Here is a 21,226-nt window from a genome sequence, read left to right on the forward strand (position 1 = left end):
AAGTCAGAGAAGAAAAATGCATTCCTTACAGAGGAGCAAAGGTAATAATTACATCTGCCTTCTCAGTAAAATGTGCAAGAAAAAAAAAGAAAGAAAGAAAGTGTGTGGGGGGGGTTGAAGTGAAATACTTAGTGTTGATAGAATAAAAAACACTGACCTTGAATTCTATATCCTGTGAAATTATCCATCAAAAGTAAAAGAGAAATAAAGACTTTCTTAAATAAAAATGGAGAGAATTTGTTGCAAATAGATCTGCCTTGCAAAAAAAAAAAAAAAGGTTAAAAAGACTCTCCTCTCCAAGAGAAGAAAAATGACATGTCAGAAACTTGGATCTACATAAAGGAAGCAAGAGCATTGGAGAAAGAATAAGTGAAGGGGTGTCAGACTGAATTATGGCTTTGTTTTAAAAAGTGGACAAATAGATCAATAGTACAAGATAGAAAACCTAGAAGTAAATCCATATAAATATAGTCAACTGATCTTTGAAAAAAGAGCAAAAAACAATACAATGAAGCAAAAAATACTCTTTTCAACAAACGGTGTTGGAATGAGGGGATATGCCCATGCAAACAAAAAACAAATAAACAACAACAACAAAAAAAACCTACCTAAACACAGACCTTTCACCCTACATAAAAATTAATTCAAAATGCATCATAGACCTAAATGTAAAATGCAAAACAAGAGAACTCCTGCAGAATAATAGAGGATAAAACCTATAAAGCCTTGGGTATGGAGACATCTTTTTAAATACAACAAATGTATGAAAGAAATAATTGAGGGACATAATCCAAGATGGTGGATGAGCAGGAGAACTTAGTTTCCCCTGGTCCCTTGAATTCTGCTAGATAGCTATGAAATCATTCTGAACACCTGTAAACTCAACCAGAGATCTAAGAAAACAAAAGCTGCAACTTTGTAAATAGAAAAGTGACCACTTTCTGAAAAGTAAGAGGTGCACAGGAGTGAATCCAAGGTAATATTTGAGAAGATACAGGGTGAAGGAGCCTGCATCATCCAGCTACCAGAAAGTGATATAGCAGTGGAGCATAAAATCAGAACTTTTAGAAGTCTGCTCCAGTGAGGGACTTCCCTGCCTGAAAGGTGGTCAGATAGCAAAGCAGGGCAGAATACCATGTGGGACAGTGTTGTCTCAGGATCCCCAGGTTCACAGAAAGACCAGAGGTGACTGAGTGTGTCAGAGTTCCCAGGCATCAGAGCAGGTAATCTGGTTGTGATCAGTGAGTCCAGGAATATATTCTCAGCTCAGGGTTGTCATATACTACAAACCCCTACGCAGTCCGGTGACTGTTCTCTGAGCAGGGGCCTAGCAAGTGGCAAAACTGTCATGATACTTCCTTTCTTCTGACGGGAAGAGTAGCACGGGTGTGCACCATAGCAGTCTGCAGGGTTTGGAGATTCAAAAACTCACATGACTGAGATAGAAAAGCTCATCACATGTTGGGTGAGCATGGAGTGTGGATGGAGATGAGGGAGACAAGAGGGATTGACTGCTTTTCTCTGAGGGTACACTGAGAAGTGGGGCCATGAGCTCTCAGCTCTGGGACTAGAGTTTGGGAGGCCATGGTTTTCATTCTCATCCTCTAAAGCTGCATGGAAAGACGTCAGTGAACAAAAGCCATATAAAGCAATCCAGAGCCACTTACTTAGTCTGGTCCCCTGGAAAGGGTGGCACAACTCTGCCCACCCTTTATATATACATAAAGTTTTTCTTTCTTTACAGTTTTGGGATTTAGTTTTCTAACAAACAGGACATATACACACAGGATCCAGTGTATTGCTCTGTTCTGTTTACCTGTCTGATTATATTCTCCCTTTTTTAAATTTTTTTTTCCATTTTAGGGTCTCTTCTGATTTGTTAGTGTATATTTCTCTGGGGTCATTGCTGCCATTCTATAATATTGTTCTCTCATTCATCTATTCTTGTCTGGTCAGAATGACAGGACAGAAAAACTCATCTTAAAAAAATACAACAAGAGGCAGTACTGACTGCCAGATACTTAATCAGTATGGATATAAGTGAGATGTCAGAACTAGAGTTCAGAATAATGATTATAAAGATACTAACTGGATGTGAAAAATCATAGAAGACACAAGATAATCCCTTTCTGGAGAAATAAAAGAACTAAAATCAAACCAAGTCAAAATTAAAAAGGCTACTAATGAGAGGCCACCAAAAATGGAGGCTCTAACTGTTCACATAAATTAGGCAGAAGAGAGAATTAGTGACATAGAAAACAAAACAATGAAGAATAAAGAAGCTAAGGAAAAAAGAAATAAACAACTACTGGGTCACAAGGGAAGAATGTGAGAGGTAAGTGATACCATAAAGCAAAACAAAATTAGAATAATTGGGATGCCAGAAGAGAAGAGAGAAAGGGGTTGGGTAGACGATATACTGGACCAAATTATAGGGAGAACTTCCCTAATCTGTGGAAGAAAACAGGCATTCAAGTCCAGGAGGCACAGAGAAACCCCTCAAAATCAGTTTTAAAAAGTCAACACCTCGACATACAATAGGGAAACTTACAAATCTCACAGACAAAGAGAAAATCCAGAAAGCAGCTCAGGACAAGAAGACCATAACCTCCAAGGGTGGAAACATCAATATGGTAGCAGAGCTATATATCCACAGAGAACTGGCAGGCCAGAAAAGACTGGCATGATATATTCAGGGATCTAAATGAGAAAAATATACAACCAAGAATACTTTATCCAGCTAGGGTGCCATTCAAAATAGGAGAGATAAACAGCTTCCAGGACAAATGGAAACTAAAAGAATTTATGATCACTACAGCAATCTTACAAGAAATGTTAAAAGGCATCTCAAAGAGAGGGCCCAAAAGTAATATAGACCAGAAAGAAACAGAAATAATAATCAGAAACAGTGACTTTTTAGGTACTACAAAGGCACGAAATTCATCTTTCACTAATTACTCTGAAAGTAAATGTGTTAAATGTCCCTATCAAAAGACACAGGGTATCATATTGGATGAAAAAGCAAGACCCATTAATATGCTATCTGCAAGAGACTCATTATAGACCCAAAGATACCTCCAGATTGAAAGTGAAGGGGCAGAAAACTATCATGTGAATGGACACCAAAAGAAATTTGGGGTGGCACTCCTTATATCAGACAAGTTAGATTTTTTAAAAAAGATGGTAAGAAAAGATGAAGAAGGACACTGTCATAATTAAAGAGTTGATCTAACAATTATAAATATTTATGCCCCTAACATGGGAGTGGCCAATTATATAAAACAATTAATAACAAAATTAAAGAAACACAGTGATACTAATAAAATAACAGTAGGGGACTTTAACACCGCACTCACCGCAATGGATAGATCATTGAAGCACAAAGCCAATAAGGAAACAAGGGATTTAAATGACATGCTGGATGAGATGGACTTCACAAATATATTCAGAACATCCCATCCTAAAGCAAGAGAGTATACATTCTTCTCTAGTGCATATGGAGCATTCCCCAGAATAGATCACATTCTAGGTCACAAAATGGGTCTCAACTGGTACCAAAAGATCAGGACCTTTCCCTGCATATTTTCAGATAACAGTACTTTGAAACTTAAGTCAATCATAAGAGGAAATTTGGAAAGAACTCAAAATACATGGAGACTAATGAGCATTCTACTAAAGAATGAATGGGTCAACCAGGAAATTTTAAACCGTTGTGTTTTCATTATCATTTGTTTCCATGAATTTTTCCAATTCTTCTTTAATTTCCTCGTTGACCCATTCATTCTTTAGAAGGATGCTGTTTAGTCTCCATGTATTTGGGTTCTTTCCAGCTTTCCTCTTGTGATCGAGTTCTAGCTTCAGAGCGTTGTGGTCTGAAAATATGCAGGGAATGATCCTAATCTTTTGATACCGGTTGAGACCTGATTTGTGACCCAGGATATGATCTGTTCTGGAGAATGTTCCGTGTGCACTAGAGAAGAATGTGTATTCTGTTGCTTTGGGATGAAATGTTCTGAATATATCTGTGACGTCCATCTGGTCCAGTGTGTCATTTAAGGCCTTTATTTCCTTGTTGATCTTTTGCTTGGATGATCTGTCCATTTCAGTGAGGGGAGTATTAAAGTCCCCTACTATTATTGTATTATTATTGATGTGTTTCTTTGATTTTGTTATTAATTGGTTGATATAGTTGGCTGATCCCACGTTAGGGGCATAGATATTTAAAATTGTTAGATCTTCTTGTTGGACAGACCCTTTGAGTAGGATATAGTGTCCTTCCTCATCTCTTATTATAGTCTTTGGCTTAAAATCTAATTGACCTGATATAAGGATTGCCACCCCAGCTTTCTTCTGATGCCCATTAGCATGGTAAATTCTTTTCCACCCCCTCACTTTAAATCTGGGGGTCTAAAATGAGTTTCTTGTAGGCAACATATTGATGGGTTGTTTTTTTTTTGTTTTTTTTTTTATCCATTCTGATACCCTGTGTCTTTTGATTGGGGCATTTAGCCCGTTAACATTCAGGGTAACTATTGAGAGATATGAATTTAGTGCCATTATTAGCCTGTAAGGTGACTGTATACTGTATATTGTATACTGTATACTGTATACAGTAACAGTCACCTTACAGATCTACACCTTTCTGATCTACTACTTTTAGGCTCTCTCTTTGCTTAGAGGACCCCTTTCAATATTTCCTGTAGAGCTGGTTTGTTGTTTGCAAATTCTTTCAGTTTTTGTTTGTCCTGGAAGCTTTTGATCTCTCCTTCTATTTTCAATGATAGCCTAGCTGGATAGAGTATTCTTGGCTGCATGTTTTTCTCATTTAGTGCTCTGAATATATCATGCCAGCTCTTTCTGGCCTGGCAGGTCTCTGTGGATAAGTCTGCTGCCAATCTAATATTTTTACCATTGTATGTTACAGACTTCTTTTCCCGGGCTGCTTTCAGGATTTTCTCTTTGTCACTAAGACTTGTAAATTTTACTATTAGGTGACAGGGTGTGGACCTATTCTTGTTGACTTTGAGGGGCGTTCTCTGCACCTCCTGGATTTTGATGCTTGTTCCCTTTGCCATATTAGGAAAGTTCTCACCAATAATTCTCTCCAGTAGACCTTATGCTCCCCTCTCTCTTTCTTCTTCTTCTGGAATCCAAATTATTCTAATGTTGTTTCATCTTATGGTGTCACTTATCTCTCGTATTCTCCCCTCGTGGTCCAGTAGCTGTTTGTCCCTCTTTTGCTCAGCTTCTTTATTCTCTGTCATTTGGTCTTCTATATCACTAATTCTTTCTTCTGCCTCATTTATCCTAGCAGTGAGAGCCTCCATTTTTTATTGCACCTCATTAATAGTTTTTTTTTATTTCAACTTGGTTAGATTTTAGTTCTTTAATTTCTCCAGAAAGGGCTTTTATATCTCCAGAGAGGGTTTCTCTAATATCTTCCATGCCTTTTTCGAGCCCGGCTAGAACATTCAGAATCGTCATTCTGAACTCTTGATCTGACATAATACCAATGTCTGTGTTGATTAGGTCCCTAGCCTTCGGTACTGCCTCTTGTTCTTTTGTTTGTGGTGATTTTTTCCACCTTGTCATTTTGTCCAGATAAGATGATATGAAGGATCAAATAAAATACTAAAAGTGTGGCAGAGACCCCAGAAAAATGCGCTGTAACCAAATCAGAAGAGACCCCAAATTGTGGGGGGGGGGGGGAGAAAGGGGATAAAAAGAGGATTAGAAAAAAAAGAAAAAAAATTTTAAAATAAAACAAATAAAGAAAAAATATAAAAAAGAGAGAAAAATATATATTTTAGATAAACTAGTCAAAAAATGTGAAAAAAGAAAAGGGTAAAAGTTTTAAAAAATTTAGCAAAAGAAGAAAAAAAATTGGAAAAAAATTGAATTAACCACAAGACTAAAGAATCATGGGGAGAAATCCATGAGTTCCGTGCTTTGCTTTCTCCCCCTCTGGAATTCTGCTGCCATCTTAGGTATTGAACCTGTTTTCCTTGATAGATGAACTTCGTCCTGGCTGGATATTTTGTTGATCTTCTGGGGGAGGGGCCTGTTGTAGTGACTCTCAAGTGTCTTTGCCCGAGACGGGATTGCACCGCCCTTACCGGGGCCAGACTAAGTAATTGGCTCGGGTTCGCTTTTGGGAGCTTCTGTTCCCTGAATGCTTTCTGTAGAGTTCTGGAGGACAGGAACGAAAATGGCGGCCTCCTAGTCTCCGGCCCGGAGGAGCCGAGAGCCCGGGGCCCCACTCCTCAGTGCGCCCCCAGAGGATAGCGCCCAATCACTCCCGTATCCCCAGCCTCCAGCCGCGATGCGAACTCACCCAGCCCATGACCAGTTCAAGGTAACCCCAAGCTGAGAGTTCAGTCCTCGGCTCTGTCTCTGTAGCCGGCTTCTCCGTTCTAACACCTGTGAGGTCTGCGACACTCTGACACCCCCGATCCTTCTGTGACCCTGCGGGACCTGGGGCCACGCTGACCCCGCGTGGGCTTCACCCTGGTTTAGCCTCTGGAGCAATGTCCCTCAGTGGAACAGACTTTTAAAAGTCCTGATTTTGTGCTCCATTGCTCCGCCGCTTGCCGGGAGCCGGCCCCTCCCCCCGCGGTCTATCTTCCCGTCGTTTTAGATTCACTTCTCCGCCAGTCCTACCTTTCAGAAAGTGGTTGATTTTCTGTTTCTAGAATTGGTGTTCTTCTTCTCTTCGATCTCCCATTGGATTTGTAGGTGTTTGCAATGTTTAGATAAGCTATCGAGCTGATCTCCTGCTACCTGATGTAGTCTCAGCCTGCTACTTCCCCGCCATCTTGACTCCTATCAACCAGGAAATTTTAAAAGAATTTTAAAAACTCATGGAGGGGCGCCTGGGTGGCTCAGTGGCTTAAAGCCTCTGCCTTCGGCTCAGGTCATGATCCCAGGGTCCTGGGATCGAGCCCTGCATTGGGCTTTCTGCTCCACAGGGAGCCTGCTCCTCCTCTCTCTGCCTGCCTCTCTGCCGAGTTGTGATTTCTCTCTGTCAAATAAATAAAATAAAATAAAATAAAAACCTCATGGAAACAAATAGAAATAAAAACACAGCTGTTCAAAACATTTGGGATGCAGCAAAAATGGCCCTAATAGGGAAGAGCTTTTCTCAAGAAATAAGAAAATATCAAATACACAACCTAATCTTACACCTAAAAGACCTGGAGAAAAACCAGCAAATAAAGCCTAAAAGGAGGAGGAGAGCAGGAGTAGAGAAGAGAATTAATAAAGATTAGGACAGAAATCAATGAAATCAAAACCAAAAGAATGGTGGAACAGACCAATGAAACTAGGGCCTTGTTCTTTGAAAGAATAAAAAAAAAAAAAAAAAAAAACCCTGGTCAGACTTACCCCAAAGAAAAAGAGCAGGACCCAAATAAATAAAAATAATCAACAAAAGATAAGAGATCATAACCAACACCAAAGAAATACAAACAATTACAAGAATATATTATGAGCAGCTAAATGCTAACAAAATTAGGCAATCTAGAAGAAATGGATGCATTCCTAGAGATGTATAAACTACCAAAACTGAAACAGGAAGAAAGAGAAAACCTGCACAAACCCATAACCAGCAAAGAAATTGAAGCAGTAGTCAAAAATCTCTCAACAAACAAGAGTCCAGGGCTGGATAGCTTCCCACAGGAATTCTACCAAACATTTAAAGAAGAATCAATACCTGTTCTTCTGAGGCTGTTCCAAAAAAAAATTGAAATGGAAGGAAAATTTCCAAACTCATTCTATGATGTCAGCATTATCTTGATCCCAAAACCAGACAAAGACCCTATGAAAAATGAGAATTACAGACCAATATGCCTGATCAACATGGATGGAAACATTCTTACCAAGATACTAGCCGATAGGATCCAATAGTACATTGAAAGGATTATTCACCATGACCAAGTGAGATTTATTCCTGGGTGCAAGTGTGGTTCAACATCTGCAAATCAATCAATGTGATACACTACATTAATAAAAGAAAAAAGACAAGAACCATATGATCTTTCAATAGATGCAGAAAAAATCCTTTGACAGAGTATAACATCCTTTCTTGATTAAAACTCTTCCCAGTGTAAGGATAGAGGGAACATACCTCAATATCATAAAAGCCATCTACAAAGAGCCCACAGCAACTGTCATTCTCAATGGGGAAAAGCTGAGAGCTTTTCCCTTAAGGTCAGGAACACAGCAGGGATGTCCACGATCACCACTGCTGTTGAACATAGTACTGGAAGTCCTAGCCTCAGTAATCAGACAACAAAAAGAGATAAAAGGCATCCAAATCAGCAAAAAAAGAAGTCAAACTCTCACTTTTCGCAGATGACATGACACTTTATATGAAAAACCCAAAAGACTCCACTCCCAAATTGCTAGAACTCATACAGTAATTCAGCAAAGTGGCAGGATATAAAAGCAATGCACAGAAATTAGTTGCATTTCTATACACCAACAGCAAGATAGAAGAAATAGAAATTAAGGAGTCGATCCTGTTTACAAGTACCCAAAACCATAAGATATCTAGGAATAAACCTAGCCAAAGAGACAAAGGATCTGTATGCAGAAAACTATAAAGTATTCATGAAAGAAATTGAGGGAGACACAAAGAAATGGAAAAAATGTTCCATGCTCATGGATTGGAAGAACAAATATTGTTAAAATGTCTATGATATCTAGAGCAATCTATACATTTGATGAAATCCCTAACAAAATACCATCAACCTTTTTATAGAGCTGAAACAAATAATCCTAAAATTTGTAGGGAACCAGAAATGACCCCAAATAGCCAAAATAATGTTGAAAAAGAAAACCAAATCTGGGACATCATAATACTGGACTTCAAGCTCTATTACAAAGCTGTAATCATCAAGACAGTATGGTAACAGCACAAAACAAACACATATATCAATGGAACAGAAGAACCCAGAAGGGGACTCTCAACTCTATGGTCAACTAATCTTCAATAAGGCAGGAAAGAAGATCCAATGGAAAAAAGACAGTCTCTTCAACAAACGGTGTTGGGAAAATTGGACAGCCAAATGCAGAAGAATGAAACTAGACCATTTCCTTATATCATACACAAAAATAGACTCAAAATGAATGAAATACCTAGAAGTGAGACAGGAATCCATCAAAATCCTAGAGGAGAACAAAAGCAGCAACTTCTGTGACCTCAGTTATAGCATGTGCTAGACACATCTCCAAAGGCAAGGGAAACAAAGGCAAAAATGAACTATTGGGACTTCATCACGATAAAAAGCTTTTGCACAGCAAAGGAAACAATTGACAAAACTAAAAGACAACTGACAGAATGCGAGAAGGTATTTGCAAAGGTCTTACAAGATAAAGTGTTGGTATCCAAAAATCTATAAAAAACTTACCAAACTTGGGGCACCTGGGTGGCTCAGTGGGTTAAACCTCTGCCTTCGGCTCAGGTCATGATCTCAGGGTCCTGGGACCAAGTCCTGCATTGGGCTCTCTGCCCAGCAGGGAGCCTGCTCCCCCCCCCCCCCCGCCTGCCTCTCTGCCTACTTGTGATCTCTCTCTGTCAAATAAATAAATAAAATCTTAAAAAAAAAAAACTTACCAAACTCAACAACCAAAGAAAAAATAGTCCAGCCAAGAAATGGGCAAAAGACATGAACAGACATTTCTCCAAAGTAGACATGCAAATGGCCAACAGACATAATGAAAAAATGCTCAACATCACTTGGCATCAGGGAATTACAAACCAAAACCACAATGAGATTCCACCTCACACTGATCAGAATGGCAAAAGTTAACAAATCAGGAAATGATGGATGTTGGTGAGGATGTGGAGAAAGGAGAACACTCTCTGCTGCAGCCACTGTGGAAAACAGTATGGAAGTTCCTCAAAAAGTCCAAAATAGGACTACCCTATGACTCAGCAATTGCACTACTAGGGATTTACCCCAAAGATACAAATGCAGTGATCCAAAGGGCACCTACACCCCTATGTTCATACCAGCAATGTCCACTATAGCCAAACTATGAAAAGAGCCCAGATATCCATCAACTGATGAATGGATAAAGTAAATAGGTTACATATATACAATGGAACACTACTCATCAATTAAAAAAAAAATGAAGGGGCACCTGAGTGGCTCAGTGGGTTAAGCCGCTGCCTTTGGCTCAGGTCATGATCTCAGGGTCGTGGGATCGAGTCCCACATCGGGCTCTCTGCTCAGCAGCGAACCTGCTTCCCTCTCTCTCTCTCTCTGCCTGCCTCTCTGTCTACTTGTGATCTCTCTCTGTCAAATAAACAAATAAAATCTTTTAAAAAAATGAAATCTTGCCATTTGCAATGATGTGGATGGAAATAGAGGGTATTATGCTAAGTGAAATAAGTCAATCAGAGAAAGATAATTATCATATGATCTCATTCATATGTGGAATTTAAGAAACAAAACAGAGGATCATAGGAGAGTAGAGGAAAAAAATAACAAGATGAAATCAGAGAGGGAGACAAACCATAAGAGACTCTTAATCATAGGAAAAAAAACTGAGCATTGTTGGAGGCAAGGGGGGTGGGTTTTTTTTTTCAGTCTTTAAAAAGATACTTTATTCAAAAACAATATGAAATCTCAATTTCCATGATTTAAAAATCAAGTTGAGTGTAGAACAGATTGCTGTAGGCTTTGTCCTCTCCTGTTTTATTCTTTGTTTAAGCTCATTTTTTGTTTTGTACTCAGTATTCACAATATCCAGTAAAAAGAGGTTCTGCAGCTATTCCCTGTCTGGCCATCCTGCAGTGGTGAATGGTTAGTCTGTTGTAGGCATCTTCTATATCTTTGATGTTCTTTGGACTCCAGAGTCTCTCCCCAATGGCACTTGCCCGAGGCCATAATCTGGGAGTGAGGTTAGTTGCATCCACATATTCTCCCCATAGACAAGCTTCTCCACCAATGACTAATTCTTTCTGTTCTTGAGAACCATCAAAATCAAGAGGGTCCACTTTATAGAACTTTCTCCAATCTTGTCCGTAAGTAATCCAATCTAAGTACCAAGGAGCAGAAAGGATCATAGGGAAGTCAGCTGCTGTGACTTGAGCTTGTTTTTCAGGATACATTTCCTGTTTCCATACTTGAACAACTGTGCCTGGCTTAAGCTTAACATGATCATCAAAAACCTCTTGCCATAGTCTGGCTATTGTAGACATTGCTGCTATAAACATTCGGGTACACGTGCCCCTTCGGATCACTTTGTTTGTATCTTTAGGGTAAATACCCAGTAGTGCAATTGCTGGGTCATAGGGTAGTTCTATTTTCAACATTTTGAGGAACCTCCATGCTGTTTTCCAGAGTGGTTGCACCAGCTTGCATTCCCACCAACAGTGGAGGAGGGTTCCCCTCAACAGATGAATGGATCAAGAAGATGTGGTATATATACACAATGGAATACTATGCAGCCATCAAAAGAAATGAAATCTTGCCATTTGCGACGACGTGGATGGAACTAGAGCGTATCATGCTTAGTGAAATAAGTCAATCGGAGAAAGACAACTATCATATAATCTCCCTGATATGAGGACATGGAGAAGCAACATGGGGGGGTAGGGGGATAGGAGAAGAATAAATGAAACAAGATGGGATTGGGAGGGAGACAAACCATAAATGACTCTTAATCTCACAAAACAAACTGGGGGTTGCTGGGGGGAGGTGGGATTGGGAGAGGGGGAGCGGGCTATGGACATTGGGGAGGGGAGGCGAACCATAAGAGACTATGGACTCTGAAAAACAACCTGAGGGTTTTGAAGGGTCAGGGGTGGGAGGTTGGGGGAACAGGTGGTGGGTGATGGGTAGGGCACGTTTTGCATGGAGCACTGGGTGTTGTGCAAAAAGAATGAATACTGTTACGCTGAAAAAATTAATAAAAAGGGAAAAAAAAAAAAAAACCCTCTTGCCAGACTATGGCTCCCTTGTTTATAGTTGAAACAATATACAAAAGCTTTTGAATATAGAAAGATTCCAGACATTAAGGAGGGCACATGATGTAATGAACACTGGGTACTATATAAGATTGATGAGTCACTGACTTCTACCTCTGAAACTAATAATACATTTTATGTTAATTAATTAATTTAAATTAAAAATAAAATTTTTTTAAAAGAAATAATTCATAAGTTGGTCTTCATTACAATTTAACACTTCTGCTCTATAAAACAAATAAACAAACAAAAACAATGTTGAGAGGGTGAAGAAACAAGCCATAAACTAGGAGGACATATTTTCAAAAGACATATCAGTAAAGGACTATTATCTAAAATATACAAAGAGCTCTTCAAATTCCACAATAATAAAATGAATAACCCAATTTAAAAGTGGACAAAACATCTCATCAAAGAAGATATATAGATGTCAAATAAACATATAAAAAATGTTTAACATTCCAAGTCATTAAAGAATTACAAATTAGAATGAGATTCCATTAGACTATTAGAATGACCCAAATCCAAATCACTAACAATGGAAAATGCTGGTAAGAATATAAAACAGTGGGAAATCCCATTCATTGCTGGTATGAATGCATAATGGTGCAGCCATTTTGGAACACAAGTTTGCTGTTTCTTATAAAACTAAACATTTCTTAGCATACACAATGCAGAAATTATTCTCCTTGGTAGTTAGCCAAATGAATTAAAACATGTCCACACAAAAACCTGTGCACATATGTTTATAGTAGCTTTATTCATAATTACCAAAACTTATGAGCAATGAAGATGTCCTTCAGTGAGTAAATGGATAACTATAAATTGTAGTATATCCAGACAATAGAATATTATTTGGCACTAAAAACAAAAGAGGGGCTATTGAGTCATGAAAAGTCATGAGGAATCTCACATTTGTAATATATTACTATGTGAAAGAAGCCAATCTGAAAAGTCTCTATACTGTATGGTTCCAGCTTTATGATATGCTGGAAAAGACAGAACTACTAAGACAGTAAAAAGATGGGTGGTTTCCAGGAATGAAAAAGGCAAAGGGGAATGAATAGGCAGAGAACAGAGGCTTTTAGAGCAGGGAAATTATTCTTTATGACACTATAGTGGTAGATACATATCGTTATACATTTTTCCAAACCGTAGAATGCACAACACCAAGAGGGAACCCAAATGCAGACTATGGACTTCAGATTTAACTAATGTAATGTATCACTGCAGTTCAGGATGTCAGTAGTAAGTAAATTTGTGGGGGGTGGGAAAGGGGGATGGGGCAGGGATTATATGGTAACTCCCTTGGACTTTCCACCCAATTTTGATATAAATCTAAAACTCCTCTAAAAAATTGTTTATTAATTTTAAAAATAGTATAGATTAATATTTTACTGACATGGAAACATGTTGTGGGCTTGTCCAAACAGTGTGTCCAGGATGACCCTAATTTGTTTAATAAAAATATGTTCAGGGGAACCTGGGTGGCTCAGTGGGTTAAGCCGCTGCCTTCGGCTCAGGTCATGATCTCAGTGTCCTGGGATGGAGCCCCGCATGGGGCTCTCTGCTCAGCAGGGAGCCTGCTTCCTCCTCTCTCTCTCTCTGCCTGCCTCTCTGCCTACTTGTGATCTCTCTCTGTCAAATAAATAAATAAAATCTTTAAAAAAAAACATGTTCATAACCAATGCAAGAAAGTGATTAAGAGTCAGGATACTGGTTACTCTGGAAGGGAGAGAAGAACTCTTGTTAGAATGGGCTACACAGAGGGTCTTCAAAGTGGCAACAAAGTTCTGTTTTCTCACCTGCCTTGTGTTTATTATAAGATATTCATCTTATAAATAGTTCACTAAGCCTGTGGTTCTCCCAGTTGGGTCCAGATAAACAGTATCAACTTCACCTGGGAACTTGTTAGAAATGCACATTTTCAGACCCTGCCTGGGCCTACTGAGTCAGAAACTGCAAACAGTCAGTCCAAGTTTTCCAATGCATGCTAAAGTTTGAGAATCATTGCACTGAGTCCTACCTTTGTTCTACGTAGTTTGTTGATTTTACGTGTTATTTTACAATACAGAAATTGAAAATTTTTTAATTGCAGAATAAAGTGGTTTTTTAGCAATTCAAAAGGGCAACTTCTGCTATATATGTAGTTACAAGTTTTATATGTTGATATGATAAGAATATGAAAGGACATACATCAAATTCTTAGCATTGATTAATGCAGGGAAGTGGAGTTAAAAGAGGTAATTTAACTTCTTTTAATCTCTATTGCTGATTTATTAATTTGAGTTGAATGTCACTTTCATAAGTTAAAAGAATTATAAGATTTAAAAGATTAAAATCACAAAAGCTACAACTCTAACTTAAGCATTTTCTAAATTGTGTTTCCTAGAATGTTAGTATCCTACCTGATGTTAACAGGTATTCCAATTAAAATGTTCAATAGTCAAATAAAGTATAAAAAATATCTTAGAATTTCAAAATACAAATTAGTATTTTAGATGTTACAAGAGTTTCCACACATTTAGCTGTACCCGGTATTTCCCATTTAAAAAAAAAAAAAAACTATGAATGCTTTCTCCCCCAAATTCCCATTAATATCTAGCAGCCATGATGTGTTGGAGTCAGATTGTACAGAGATCCAGTTGTGCTCCTCTCTTCCCTGCTCTGCATTCAGACACATTGAGTGGGGACAGCTTGAAATCAGCTATAGTGAGAGTATTTACACCATGGAAATCAGCAAACATTACGACTCAAGACTCCACCTATCCCCAGAGCCGGCTGTTAAGCAATTTTCAGCACACCACTCTAAAGGACTCAACATTTTCTGAAACACAAGAGAATTCTCCTTTACATTGTTTTGTTTTATTGGAATCTAGTTGTCCTCAGTAATCTTAAATTTGTTACATTCTTCATTTATAATCCATAAAATCAAATCAAAATTGTATTACTCCTAGCACACTAAAATTTATGCATAAAAAACTTTTGAAACGCTAAAAAAAAATATTGGGGGAAGAATAGAAGTTGAAGCAAAAGAAGTAAAAAGGCATCTTCTGCAATGTTGCTATAAAAGTATAGAAATCTGAGGGCACAACAAAACATTTCTAATCTTTGCAAAGAAGCAGGTGGAGACAATTTAAAGTTTTTATGTTTATGTGATACTGCTTTTCTTAGCTGGTATAAAGTTCTAATTATTTTTTTCTCCAACTGCAACTACTGCTAATCCCATCCAGTAGAAATAGCTCCAATTCCCCCCCACAGTACAGCGTCTGAAAGTAGTTCTAGATTTGTGTATTTTTGGCTAAGGTGACCAGTGTTCTAAAGAACGTTGTCACATCCATGTCAAACAAGTAAGCAGCTTTCTCTGTCAGACTAGTTTGAAATACAGTTCCTGTAAACACCATCCTTGCTGGCACATACGTCATTCCTTTATCCACTCTCAGCTACTTTTACATGGACTCCTTAGAAATTAAAACTTAGTACACACACAGAAGAGTGGGACTGGGGCCAGTGGCTGAAGATTTTTGAACAGGTGGTGGCCTGCCAGAGTGTGACAGTAAAGCTCATCTTTATAATGGAAAATTCATATTATTTCTTAACCTTATAACAAAAGAGACAGATATTATATAACCTAAGTCCCCTCTTGCCAATCCTGGGTTGCTGGCAGCCATCCTCCTTAAACAGAATTAGAACACATCACATAGATAAACTATGTAGCATAGGTCTATGAAAGCAGAAGTGGGAATCCCAGCAGCAGGAAAACAAACCCCGTTGCCCAGCAACACTGTGGCAATGGGCTGTACAGTAACATCAAGCCCAACCCTTGAAGCAAGACTCCAATTCCTCATCCATGGAGTCATGCATACCAGAATTACAGGCTTGCATGCCATAGGCTTCTGAGTGAAAGAGGAAACTCTGACTGTGAATTGTACCATGGGCTTTCCTCACACACAGTTGTAGAAACTGACCATGAGCTCAAAGAGAATTCTCATTGCCACATGACTATTCTAGGGATGATGCAGGGCCATTTACTGATGCATGGTAAATCACAGAATAGATACAAAGTACATTGCCATGTTGATAGGAGCATTTACATCATTATGATATATCATTTTAATATATGACACTACCTCATATTTACATTTAACTCTGGGGAACATTAGATAAACAGTTGCATTTTTATAATTCAACCCCCTCAAAATACAAATACCCATTCACAAGGGCACCCCAAAACAAGAAGATGAGTAAATGTTACCAAGAGTGAAGTCTGCTTCTGGACATTTCCTCCACTGTCAAAACAATTCGGACTTATAAAACCTTCCTTTGTTTTCAGTAATTATTGTGGATGTCTCCATGCTCACAGGTGAACTTCAGACATCTTTTAAGGCTTATGCGAGAAGCATACATCGATGTTATTTCATAATGAGAGCCATGGAAGTTGAAGATTCTCTGAGGAACTCTTAGGACTTTCTTTACTTCCCTGATCACTATCATTTGCTTCCAAAGTTTAACTCCTTATCTGACTGACTATTAAAAACATAGCTATCCACATCCAAATTTCAAAAGAAAGAGAATTTCTAATTGTGGTGGTATTTTGCCCTAATCATAACAGGGGCTACATATTGTACACTTTTCTCAAGTAATTTATTTACTTTGTTTTATGTATTTATTACAACAATCCTATGGATTAGATAGTTTACAGATAAGAATACTAAAATTCAGAAAACTTACAGAATTTGCCTAGGGATGCCTGGTCACCAAGAGGTAGAGCTAAGATTTTAACTATCTTCCTAAAAAGCTGTTTAGTGTTCCCACTTCAATATTCTCCCTCAACATGACACCAAATAGTCCCTGCTCCTCTTAATTCTTGATCCTTTGATTTCTTGAGTCAGCAAGACACAGGCACTGTCTTCCAACCATTCTTGTGAAAATCAAGAACAGGAAAATAAGTATCCTAGTTTGTTTATAATCTTATAGGGTATCCCTGCTGGGAATGAACCCAATGCAAAAAGACTGAATTGCCTCCCAAATTCCCTTCCAAGAGTGTAGTTCTGAGGAAGGCAGCCATTGCTGCGCTGTAATTGAGACGAGCTGACTTTTATGCTTCTCTGTGAGATGTGCCCTGGCACTCACATTTCCTGGCCCTTAACTTGATGAATGTTGGCACAGCACAGTGGCTATTGCTTGCAGGAGCCTTAATGAATGATTGCATTCTGATTGACTTCTAGCCCAGACAAAATGCTGAATATACTCACTTTCAATACCCAGTGGCTCTTCCATTAATGCCTGGCTGACTTTTACATGTAGACCCAAGTCCCTAATAAATGTAGCATTAGATTCAGCTGCAAAAGTGCACACCAATGAATGTGACTTGCAGACTGTACAGAGACATCAAGATAACAGGTGTAGTACCTACCCTTCAATTTTGCTGTGAATCTAAAACTGCTATTAAAAAATTATCTTTTAAAAAAATAGGTACAATTTTACAACTGTAGGTTGATTTTAGGTGCCTCAGAATTGGTAACCAAATGAAAAGTAAAACAAAATGAATATGAATTTTCTTACTAACTAAGAAATTTTGTATCATTAATCTTTTATAGTATATCACTCTTAGGAATAAAATATTTCTCCATTTTTGTTATGTGGGCCTACACAATAACAATACCATGTGTATCCTAATAAGAAAAATTTAATCCTAATAAAAACTTAGGGGAAAGCTGCCTGAGTGGCACAGTCAGTTGGGCATATGACTCTTGTTCAACCCTCAGGTTCTTGGCTCTCAGGTTTGGGGCATGAAGCGGGTCCCACTCCGTGCTCAGTGAAGAGTCTGCTTGTCCCTCTCCCTCTCCTCCTTCCCTTGCTTGCTCTCTCTCTCTCTCTCTCATTGAATCTTGTGTAATAAATTTTCTTTATAATAGTAATAAATATTATTTTTCCTTTTCCTTGTGTCATCAATATTTTTCAAAAATATTATCATAGAAAATCTCAAGTATAATAATTAAATGTATGACCAAAAAATTTCCTTAACCATTCTTCTACTAAGGGATATTTATTCACAGTGATTTTCAATTAAAAAATTCTGAAAATTTAACATGCATAAACATAAATCTTTGTACAATCTGTCTACAAGAGGTGAAAATACTCTGATAGTGAATATGAGCTTTCTTAGGGCTATTGAAACATATGACCAAGCTATTTCTCTAATCAATTGGTATACTTATACAACCATCAGCCATGCGAGGATCCATTTTAATAAACACTTATTAACATTGGGTATGACATTTTCAAAAAATATTTCCTCATTGATAGGTAGAAAAAGTTTTCTCCTTTTAATTTTATTTTCTTTATTTTTTTAAGGTTTTGTTTATTTGAGAGAGAGAGCAAACAAGAAAGAATGAACGGGGGGAGTGGCAGGCAGAGCAAGAGGGAGACGCAGGCCCCGCTGTAGGAAACCCGATGCAAGGCTCTCTCCCAGGACCCTGAAATCATAACCTGAGCCGAGGGCATATGATTAACTGACTGAGCCACCCTGGCACCCCTATTTTCTTTTACTTCTAATGATGTTGAAATTAAGTACTAATGTTCTTAATAATTTATTTGTCTAATTGATCTACCATGGTAGTGAAAATCTCACAATAATTAAATTTTGCTAAAACGACTTTGAATTTCAAAAAGCATTCACCTTCTCTATTAGTTACACTATAACATTCCATGCATGAGGATTTTTGAATGTTTTTATCTTCGTCACTAATTTTACCATCTCCTGATTAAAATGAACCTCTTGATAGCATTTAATGTTTTTCCTTTAAATCCTACCTTAACTATAATGACTATGCTATACATTACATCCCCATGACTTACTTATTTTATAACCAAAAGTTTGTTCCTTTTGATCACCTTACCAATTTCATCTATCCCTGGCAAACACCAGTCTGTTCTTTGTATCTATTTCAATTTTTTTTTAAGATTCCACATATAAGTGAGATCATATGGTACTTATTTTTCTGCCTTACTTATTTCACTTAGCACAGTGCCCTCAAGGTCGTCCATGATGGGGCACCTGGGTGGCTCAGTCAGTTAAGTGTCTGATTTCAACTCGGGGCATGATCTCAGGGTCCTGAGATTGAGCACGGAGCCTGCCTCTTCCTGTCCATCTCCTTATGCTTCTCTCCCTGCTCATGCTCTCTTTCCTTCTCTCTCTCAAATAAATAAAAATCTTCTTTAAAAAATCCATCCATGTTGTCACAAATGGCAGAATTTCCTTCTTTTTTATGGTGAATAATATTCCATTGTATGTACAGAACACATTTCTTTATCCATCCATTGATGAACACTTAGGTTGCTTCCATGTCTTGGCTATTGTAAATAATGCTACAGTGCACGCAAGTATGCATCGATGTTTTCGGATTAGTGTTTTCTTTTCCTTTGGGTAAACACCTAGTAGTGTCATTGCTGGATCATATGACAGTTCTATTTTTAAGTTTTTGCGGAACCCCATACTGTTTCCCACAGTGGTTGTACAAACATTCCCACCAACATGCACAAGGATTCCCTTTTCTCTACATCCTTGCCAACAGGTGTTATTTCTTGTCTTTTTGATAATACCATTCTAAGTGATGTAAGGTGATCTCATTGTGGTTTTGATTTGCATTTCCCCAATGATTAGTGATGCTGAGCATCTTTCCATGTGTCTGTTGGCCATCTGTAGGTCTCCTTTGGAAAAATTTCTATTTGGGTCCTTTGCTCATTTTTTAATCAGATTGTCTGGGTTTGTTTTTTTGTTTTTTGTTTTTGTTTTTGTTTTTGCTATTGAGTTGTATGAGTTCTATATATATTTTAGATATTAACCTCTTAGCAAATATATGACTTACAAATATTTTCTTCCATTAGATAGGTTGTATTTTCATTTTATTGATAGTTTCCTTCACTGTGAAGAATATTTTTACTTTAGTAGTGCCCCTTATTTATTTTTGATTTTTTGCCATTGCTTTGGGTGCCAAATCAAAAAAATCAATGCAGATATGGATGTTAAGAGGCTTACTGTCTATATTTTCTTCCAGGAGTTTTATATTTTCAGGTCTTATGTTTAAATCTTTAACGCATTTTGAGTTAATTTTTGCATAGTTTAAGATAGTGGTCTAGTTTCATTCTTTTGCATGTAGCTGTCTAGTTTTCTCAACACCATTTATTGAAGAGACTCCCCTTTCTTCATTTTATTTTCTTGGCTCTTTCATTGCAAAGAAATTCGTCATACATACAAGGGCTTATTTCTGGGCTATTTTGCTCCATTGATATATGTGTCTGTTGTTATGCCTATATCATACTGTTTTGATTACCATAGCTTTGCAATATATTAATTAATACACATTTATTGGTCTAATTAATAGTTGGCCATGCTTCTACCAATATGTATTTTCTTTTTATTCTTTTAAAAATATTTGCTTCCTGATTTTCTTTTATTTGTTTTCCCTAAATGGAGGTGTTTTTTTTTTTCAATTTTTTTTTCCATTTTATTTATTTTTTCAGTGTAACAGTATTCATTCTTTTTGCACAACACCCAGTGTTCCATGCAAAACGTGCCCTCCCCATTACCCACCACCTGTTCCCCCAACCTCCCACCCCTGACCCTTCAAAACCCTCAGGTTGTTTTTCAGAGTCCATAGTCTCTTATGGTTCGCCTCCCCTCCCCAATGTCCATAGCCCGCTCCCCCTCTCCCAATCCCACCTCCCCCCAGCAACCCCCAGTTTGTTTTGTGAGATTAAGAGTCATTTATGGTTTGTCTCCCTCCCAATCCCATCTTGTTTCATTTATTCTTCTCCTATCCCCCTACCCCCCCCATGTTGCTTCTCCATGTCCTCATATCAGGGAGATCATATGATAGTTGTCTTTCTCCGATTGACTTATTTCACTAAGCATGATACGCTCTAGTTCCATCCACGTCATCGCAAATGGCAAGATTTCATTTCTTTTGATGGCTGCATAGTATTCCATTGTGTATATATACCACTTCTTCTTTATCCATTCATCTGTTGATGGACATCTACCCGAATGTTTATAGCAGCAATGTCTACAATAGCCAGACTATGGAAAGAACCTAAATAGAGGTTTGGTTGGGGCTTTTGTTTGTTTGTTGTTTTTGCTGTTGTTTATTTTCTTTGACTTGCAAAGAAAAATATCTATACCTACCCTTAAACAACTACTTTAAACTTTTCAAAAACTGTTGTAAAATTATATTAAAGTAACCATTA

This window comes from Meles meles, chromosome 2 (genome assembly GCF_922984935.1).
Source record: "Meles meles chromosome 2, mMelMel3.1 paternal haplotype, whole genome shotgun sequence".
Classification (NCBI taxonomy): Eukaryota; Metazoa; Chordata; class Mammalia; order Carnivora; family Mustelidae; genus Meles; species Meles meles.